General features: G+C 44.3%; 1 non-coding gene across 1 annotated transcript; it reads left to right on the plus strand.

The window, feature by feature from the left end:
- The first annotated feature begins 3,499 nt into the window (after nt 1-3,499).
- Nucleotides 3,500-3,571, plus strand: TRNAA-UGC (transfer RNA alanine (anticodon UGC)). Its single transcript has one exon. It is a non-coding gene; the product is annotated as a tRNA-Ala (tRNA).
- The last annotated feature ends 5,898 nt before the right edge of the window (nt 3,572-9,469 follow it).

The raw sequence follows: 9,469 nt of genomic DNA on the forward strand, positions 1-9,469 counted from the left end.
AATGTACGTGGGCTTTCTGCCAAACGGCGGCAAAACCAGCTTTACCGCCTGATTATAGAACAAGATCTAGACATCGTCGCTGTACAGGAAACTAAAGTAGAGAGTGAAGAGCACGCTGAGCGAATGGTGCAGCCTTTCACGAGACGGTTTGATGTGTGCGTTTGTCACGCAGTAGGTGCGTCGGCAGGTTGCCTCTTGTTAATTCGGCAGAGCCTTAATGCGAAAGTGGAGTCTGTAACTACCTGCGAGGCGGGTCGTTTTATTATACGTGATTTATCCCTACCAAAAGAAAAATGGAGAGTAATCTGTGTGTACGCACCCACTGTGAGTCAAGAGCGGAAGGAGTTTTTTGAAAAACTTGAGGTGTATTTAGAATGTGAACGTAAACTAATTTTGGCGGGGGATTTCAACTGTGTTTGTTCGAGTATAGATAAATCAAGTTCCAGGCCATACAAAGATTTAAGCACTGCCGTTCTAACCGATATGGTGGCGAAAGCTCAGCTAGAGGACGTGGGTGAATGTCTTTGCAGTGGAAAAGCGGTTATGTTTACCCACTTTCAGCGTTCAAGCCATGCTTGACTTGACAGAGTATACGTGTCTTCCGAAATCATTCCTTCGTGCCATGATTACAGAGTTACACCTGTTACGTTTAGTGATCATTGTTTGGTTTCATTCTCAATGGGTAAACATACAAAGAATAACAAACATTTTTCTTGGGACCTCTGGAAATTTAATGTAAAGCTACTAAAGGATGAAGAGTTTAATCGCATTTTTCTAGAGGGCATAGAAGACTTACTAAATAGAACACTTGAATCCTGGGGACATAAGTGGGAAACATTTAAACAGACCATTAAACTGAAAGCACTTGAGAGAGCCAGTATCCTGAGACATGCTGAAAAAGAACTTGAAGTGCGCTTGCGTGAAAACTTGCAACAGTTAGTAGCGGATGAATGTACTCAGGCCTGAACATTTTCAGAGGAGATAAACATAACTAAACAGAAGCTAGAGTTGATAAACCAAGAACGTTTTTGTGGAGCATTGATTCGAGCTCGAGCAGAAAACTTGGTAGCGGGAGAAATGCCAACAAAACGAGCTCTTGGAGCTGAGAAGAGACATGCCTGTAAAAATGAAATAAGAGAAATAGAATATAAAGGAACAAGGTGCCATACGAAAGAAGCAATATCCGGTGCTTTTTTCGAATATTACAAAGAGTTATTCACACCAACCAGTGTACACGTAGAACGTTTTAATAGCGATTTCATTTCATTAATGCCAAGACTTGATGATGAAAGAAAGGAAATTTTAGAATTGCCTATAACAGAGCGAGAAGTTGAAAAAGCAATTGATAAGTTAAACAATGGTAAGTCTCCAGGACCAGATGGCCTTAGTGCTGCAGTGTACAAGGAATTCAAACACGTAGTTTCACCTATTTTGAGGGAGGTATTTAACGTGGCTTTTAAGTGCAAACAACTTCCACCATCGTTTTTGTCAGCCCACACAGTCTTAATACCAAAAACAGAAGATCCCGTGAAGTTAAGAAGTGTTACTGCGTATAGACCAATTAGCCTAACTAATGTTGACTATAAAATATTGATGAAAATATTGGCCAGAAGACTCCAGACAGTTATGACAAAACTGATTGGGCCCCACCAAACTTGTGGCATAAAGGGAAGGAAAATAATGACCAACATAAACATAGCACGATCAATCCTAGAAAGTTGTGACGCTATGCATCTCAATGTTGCCATGCTTCAAATTGACCTCGAAAAGGCATTTGATCGCGTGCCGCACGACGTGCTCCTTTCATTACTTGAGCACATTAACGTAGGGAGTTTGATTAGCGAAGGAGTGCGCATGGCTTACACTGGATGCACGACGAGATTGGTAATAAATAAAACTGCGGGTGAGCGTATACCTGTGCTGCGGTCAGTGAGACAGGGGTGTCCACTATCGCCCCTGCTTTTTGCTATTTTTATTGAACCTTTCTGTTTAAGTGTAATTAATAACCCTGCAATAAGCGGATTTAAATTGCATGAAGCTGAGGTTAGCCTCCTTGCATACGCAGACGACATTGCAGTTTTCTGTACAAATTATGAGAGTATAATGCATGCTGTAAATGCCGTGAAAACCTTTTGCCAGGCGAGTGGTAGTGCCGTGAACTGGGATAAGTGCCTTGGCTTTTGGCATGGGGAATGGGACGTCAAGCCAAGAGTATTTCTAAACATTAAATGGCAGGAAACACCAGTGAAGTATTTAGGAGTGCCGCTTGAGTTCTATCAGGACAGTGAACCGTATTGGAAAAAAGAAACAGAGGCATTGCGCAAGGATGTAGAAAAATGGAAAGGTTGGGGTATTTCGATATTCGCACGGGCCACAACGTGCAACTTGTTTCTGGTGAGCAAGCTGTGGTACGTAATGCAAGTTTTGCACTGCAGCAGAATAAGTGTGCAGAAAATACACAGAGTATTTGCAATTTTCATATGGAGCTCTGTATGGGAAAGATCAAGCCGCACAAACCTGTTCAGAAAAGTTAGAGATGGCGGGCTCGGGTTAGTTCATTTGTACATAAGACAACTGGTCAATCGTTTCGTTTTTCTGCGTGATGTGGATGGCCCCTTTTTGAGAACTGTTATACAACTAAGGTTATCTAGAGTGCTGCCGGGATTTCTCGTATCATCATCAAATATGCAAGGACCAATACAAGGGTATTTAAAAGAAGTTGTTTTGTCTTTCCGCTTTTTGTCAGTGAGATTTTCGTTAGAGTATCTGGCTGAAGTACCACGCAAAAAATTGTATAGAGACCTTGTCGATGTTTTACTGCCTGTTCCATTGTACCGTCAGCTATATTGTGCAGGCCCAGGACAGGATGTTCTGAAACGTGTTAAAAGAATGCTTGTAGTGCCAGGGGTCAAAACTTTTTTCTTTAAATTACATACTGGTACCTTACCAGTTAAAACGTGGTTGCAGGATAAGGGAATATTCGTGCCATGGAGCACAAATTGCCACTTGTGTAAAAAACCGGAAACAATTGAACACGTGTTTATAGATTGCTGGAGCGGGGTCTTTTTCTGGGACATACTGCAAAGAACCTTGAAAAAAGAATTACCGTTAAGTCCACATGGCATCCGTTTTCTTTCGGTTAAAAATGAGGCAGGTGTACCTTATGATCTCATCATGCTTCTGGGCCTGCACAGTATATGGAAAACCCGATGTGCCTTTGAAAACGCGGATGTAGAAGTGCTAGCTGTGCGCGAATATTTTTGTAAATCTGTGTGCCATTTTCTTGAAATGCTGAAAAGCCAAGAGGATGTGCCAGACTGGATTGGGTGCATTGAGCGATTGTTACGAATGCCGAAGTATTGATTAACAGTCAGCCAAGAGCTGACGGTACCTCAATGATTCTGTGGGTGTATTTTGTGTCGCATTTGAATTTGAACCAATATGTAAATATGCAAAATGTGAACAATCATGATATGCAAAGCAATAAAGAAAAAAAAAGGGGGGTGTAGCTCAGTGGTAGAGCGCTCGCTTTGCATGCGAGAAGTCCCGGGTTCGAACCCCGGCTCCTCCACGATTGATTTTTTAACGTTAAAATTTGAACTTTCCACTGCTGTCGCTTACATTTTGCTAGTTCTCATTTTTTACCAACGTCCCCTCTTGCTTTGCAGACAGCGCCTGTGGCAGCTCCTACCAACGGCTCACCCTGACTAGCTGGTGGCAAGCGGTAATCCACCGCCAACCTAATCGGAGACTGGCCTCGAGAGACGCGAGTGGTGGCTGCTGCTTCGTCTACATACCAGCAACGCCTGGCCAGCTGCACACATGTACACCGTGAATTGCTCTTGATCACCTGTGTTCCGCAGACGGGTTGCCGAACAAACGCTCAAGCTCATTATTTGCTCCAGCCCTTCTCCGGGTGGTGAATGATGCGAGATAGCTGCTACTGCTTTGCTCGGTCTCCCTGCTACATCTGTGGAGGATTACGTCTTGCGCACACGGCCCAGGATACTAGCCCTGCCGAGCAAGCCCGTGGCGAGTATGAGGGGGGTGGGGGGGGGGGCAAGTACCTGCTCCTCTTCTTACGGATTTCCAATGGAGCGGGTGTTTTACTGAGAATAAAGTTTTTGACTGTGGGCCTACCTGCGAGCCTTTATCTTTTATCGAGTTTGCAGCTTCTACGGACTTCCATGCCATGTAGACGAACTTTTTGGCTTTGTTCTTGCCGCCTGTACTGACCAGACGCTTGGTTGTCATCTATTAACTACCTTCGCAAAAAACATTAAAAATTGGAGAACAGGGACCTGAGGCTTATATACTCAAAATACTCTTGGCGCGACAGTGCAACGCACATGCGCCATCAAGAGCACCTAGCAACTCTGTCTTGCCGGCGTCATGTTGCTTCCATAAAGTTTTTGTATCTTCTTTTTCACGGTCACCTTAAAATCTGTACAGACGACTATATTCATCAGCCTGGCCCCCGTTCTAGTAGGACGAACCAGGATAAATGTACACGTCCCTTGAGTGCCCCCAGCAATGCGTTCCTTTTTTCCTCGCGCTGTCAACGCTTGGAACGCGCTACCAGGTGGAGCTGTTAATATTACAAATATTGATGAACTTTGTTCTTTTGTGGAGCAGGTAGCAGAGCCAGTATAGTTATATTTTGCTGCTGTTTTTGTTGTTCCAATAACAAAAAACGTGTTTTGCAGTGGTGCATTGCACTCTTTTGTACGTATATATTATTTTCCATGCGTAGTAGCAAGGGCCGCTAGGGGGCTAAGCCACTCGGACGCCTCTCAAATGGGCTCTGCCAGTTTTTCACTTTCGCAGCTGAATAAGGACAACTACAAAATTGAAGACCATCACAGCTGTCGCCAGACGATCACCCGATTCGTCCGATGCCAGGATATACCAGGTGGGCCTACTTTTTTTGAGCCGTGACACTTCTTTTAAGTTCCCACAACGGTGTCGCCCTAGCTACGCCATCGCAGTGCCGACGCAGTGCCATCGACGCGCTGGCAACTAGGCGACAAGCCAGGCCCCCGGCTTGTTCGAAGCCTGCGAAATGGATGTTGTGGAAATTGAGGGGGAGGCGCTGTCTCCCGAAGAGTACAGCGACACTCAAGGATGGGTTGTGGCCCATGAACGACGCAAGAAGGCAAAGACAAGAGAAACGCGGAACCAGCCACGAACGCGGGAAATGTGTCCATGGAGGCGTCTCGGAGACCGATGGATTTTTTGCATCGCCGGCCAGTGCCAAAAGAACCGCAACTACCAGAAGACGATTACAAGGTTGTAATACGCCCAGGAGGAGGTCTGGATTTGACGCGACAGAGTCTAGCGCTCATAAGAGACTGTGTTCTACGAGCGGCAAAAGTACAGCCTGACATCGCTGGGGAAGATACTCTCAGAATCAACATGCGACAAAATACCATCATCATGAGCACACCTAGTCTGGCCAATGCGAAGGAATACAGCAACATCAAGGAAATTATGGTCAATGACAAGAGCTATGCTACAGCCGCTTATGTAACAGCACCCGAAAACACATCCAAAGGGGTTATCCACGGAATACCGAAGTATGATAATCAAGAAGACATAGAAAAAGCTTGGTCAATCAGAGGAACCCGACGATTCTACATGCACGACGTATGGGACTAACGGACTCAGTGGTCATTGTTTTCGAAGGGTTGTTTGTGCCGTATTTTGTATACTACCGTGGTGCCGAATATAGGTGCTTCCTATACAAGAAGCAATATGAAACATGCTCTACTTGTGGTCGAATTGGACATCGGGCGGATGTCTGCCCACAGCCTGACAGCAAGAAATGCCGTGACTGTGGGGTGCTCAATCCAACTGAAAACCACCAGTGCGTCCCTAGGTGCAGCCTTTGCGGGAAAGGTCATCTTACAGAAGACAAAAAATGCAAAAAACGGTTTAGGACCCTGTACCTTTTGAAGAAAAGATGGTGGGAAAAGGAACAACAACAAGGCGATGAACGAAGAGAAATGAAGATTTTGTCGAACACTAGAGCAACACAGGCATGGAGGGAAGGGTATTCACAAGAAAATCCAACGGAGGAAAATGGCAACGCCACCAAGTACAGAGGTGGACGACGCAGAGATCGTTCCAGCTCCTTCCCGGGACTCGCCGAAAGGGAAAGAGAAGGGACTCAACACGAACCCAGATCCACATCCAGATCAAGGTCCACTCGTCAACACAGATCCAGGTCACGGGCCAAATCCAAGACAAGGGCAACGACATCACCTCAAGGACAGTCCCACGAGGGTCCTGGCGGCGGTCGGGGCAGTCAACAAATGGTGAGCTGGGTGGGCGAGGTATCAGGGGAGTCTCTCCGGTCTGGGAGTTTGCCTGAGGTTGTGGCAGAAGGGTGCACCCTAGGTCAAGAGCTAAACCATATTAAGAAAATGCTAGAGCAACTCACCCGTGAAAACGCGAAACAGAGGGACGAAATAAAACAACTAAAGGAAGAGAACGCTAAACTTAGGCAAAATCAGCTGCGCGAGTCAAGTAGCTCCTTAGCATCGTGTAGTCGAATTTTAACTCCAGCGCCTGCACAGGAGTCAGGAGTGCATGCAGCGAAACGAAGAGCAGAGGAAATATCTCCTGTAGAAAATAAAGACCTCTCAAAACGCCTGAAAAAGAAAGTCGAAAAAATGCTCGGAGAACTTATTAAGGTAATGCAACAATAATTCGCAGGATTGCAGCTGCAGCTCGTAGAAATAAAACATAGAATAGATAGCATAGAAAATCGACTAACGCTGGTGGAGAACACGCAAACAGATTTGAGGTCTATAGGAGCAGGCCCGGTTAAAACCAGTACTAAACCCTACAACCGGCCGACTACGACTGAAGTAATCTAAATCGGAGGGGACGACTAGACATGGCACGACGTAATCAGTATAAAATTTGGCAGTGGAACTGTCGTGGGTATCGCCGGAAATGGGGTAACTTACAACAGTTCCTAAACGGAAAGGAGGCACCAGACGTCATCGCCTTACAGGAAACTGGAGGAATGGCTAAATTGTCGAATTACAAATCCTATGGTACCACTGATGAAAAAACGTCCGTAACAACCCTCGTGCGAAGAAATCTCACGGTGATAGAACATGATACAGAAATCTGCGATGTCAATCATGTTCTTGTTGAGTTAGTTCCATCGCAGAAGAGTGGTGAAAGTCTATTTATATTAGATGTCTATAGCCGCCCTAGACAAAAAACGAAATTTAGGTCACTTTTGAGAAAAACGATCAGGATTACTAAAAAGCAAGCATTGGTTATAGTAGGAGATTTCAACGCGTTGCATGCGGCATGGGGTTATGACAAAGAAAACATCAAAGGTAGAAATCTCTGGATCGACGCCCAACAGGAGGGCCTTACGTTAATAACTGACCCCCTTTTCCCAACTAGGATTAGAAACAGCGTATCCAAAGACACGTTCTCCTGACCTCACGTTTACTAAGAATATCATCGAACCTTATTGGCTTAATACACAAGAAAATATGGGCAGTGACCACTATATAATTGAGACCACGTTTAAAGCAGGTCCACGTAAAAGAGGACGCAAAGAATTAGGGATGGTTGAATGGGATAGCTTCAGAAAAATCAGAGAGAAGGAAGCATGCGATGTCATCGAAGACTTAGATGAATGGCTAGGGAACCTTAAGCAAAATATTCGAATTGCAACTAAGACCATACCAAAAACAGAAGACCTAGAAAGCACAGACAGTAAGCTCATACATATGTGGGAGGCAAAAAAGAGCCTAGAAAAACAGTGGAAAACACAAAAACACAACAAACGCCTTAGAAAAAGGATAGCCACCCTCAGTAAAGATATTGAAAAGTACGCGGAGCAACTATGCAGACAACAATTGGAGGAAAAGTGTGATGCGATGGAAAAACAAACAAGTCTCTCTAAAACATGGAACCTGTTAAGATGTCTGATAGACTCGGAAGCGAGCAAGGCAGCACAACAACAAAACTTTATTAGACTTGTCCGTAAATACAAAGGCGCGAAGGAAGAACTGATTGAAGAAATCAGACAGAGATACATTGGGGATACAACCAAAGAACAATTAAGCTCGTACAAAGGTAAAGAAAATGATTCCCTAGACCGACCCTTATTAGAGGCCGAGGTACGATCGGAACTAATTAAACTGAGCACAACATCATCCCCGGGCCCCGATGGGATCACGAATAAAACGCTCAGAAACTTGGACGACAAATTTATCCCAGCCCTCACTGAATATATGAACAAGTGTTGGGAAAAAGGTAAGATACCCAAGCAATGGAAAACGGCAACAATCGTAATGATTCCCAAGCCAGGCAAGAAACTAGATCTTGATAATCTTAGGCCTATTTCCCTGACATCCTGCATAGGAAAGTTATTAGAGCATGTCATCCTAACTGGCCTGTCAAATTATATGGAAGACAATGAGCTCTTTCCTCATACGATGGTAGGCTTCAGAGCGAAACTGTCTACACAGGACATTATGCTTAAGATTAAACACCAAATAATTAATTCGGGTCTCAATACACACGACACAAAGGTAATAGTTGGCCTAGATCTTAAAAAGGCATTCGATAATACATCCCATAAAGCTATACTTGCCAATCTTCAAGCGTTAGGGGTAGGAAAAAGAGTATACGATTATATAAAAGACTTTTTAACTGACCGGACTGCAAGAATAATACTAGGCGAAGCAGAATCCCAAGAGTTTAGTCTGTGCAGCAGAGGTACGCCGCAAGGCTCAGTCCTATCCCCCTTTTTTTTAACGTGGCCATGATATGTCTCCCTACCAGACTGAAGGAATTTCCAGGACTCCACCATAGCCTCTATGCAGATGACATTACCTTACGGGTAGCTGAGGGTAGTGACGGATACATAGAGGAAACTTTACAGACAGCAGTGAATGTTGTAGAAGAATATGTCATCTATACAGGATTACAATGTTCACCGGAAAAATCGGAACTTCTCTTCTATAACCCGACGTGTAGAGGTCGGAAAAGCATCCAGGATAAACCTGAAATTAAAGTCTTTGTTGGAAAAACGCAAATACCTACGGTTCAAAGCATAACAATTCTGGGACTCCGAATCAGCTCAAACGGGCACAACGAAGAGGCGATTAGATTACTTGAAACCAGTGCGCAGCAAACAATGCGTCTACCTAAACGAATTGCAAACCACACTATGGTATGAACGAAGATAATATGATAAGACTGGTACAGGCTTTTGTAATCAGTCGTATTGTATATGTGATTCCGTACCTCATACTGCAAGTGGCCAAGAGAAAAAAGATTGACGGAATCATTAGACGAGTTTTCAAACAGGTGATCGGACTTCCAATTACTACCTCTAATGATAAATTACTTCAATTAGGGCTTCACAACACATCAGAATAGCTTATAGAAGCTCAAAGAATCGCACAATATGAAAGACTAACGCAGAGTA

The sequence above is a fragment of the Rhipicephalus microplus genome, chromosome 3 (genome assembly GCF_043290135.1).
Source record: "Rhipicephalus microplus isolate Deutch F79 chromosome 3, USDA_Rmic, whole genome shotgun sequence".
Classification (NCBI taxonomy): Eukaryota; Metazoa; Arthropoda; class Arachnida; order Ixodida; family Ixodidae; genus Rhipicephalus; species Rhipicephalus microplus.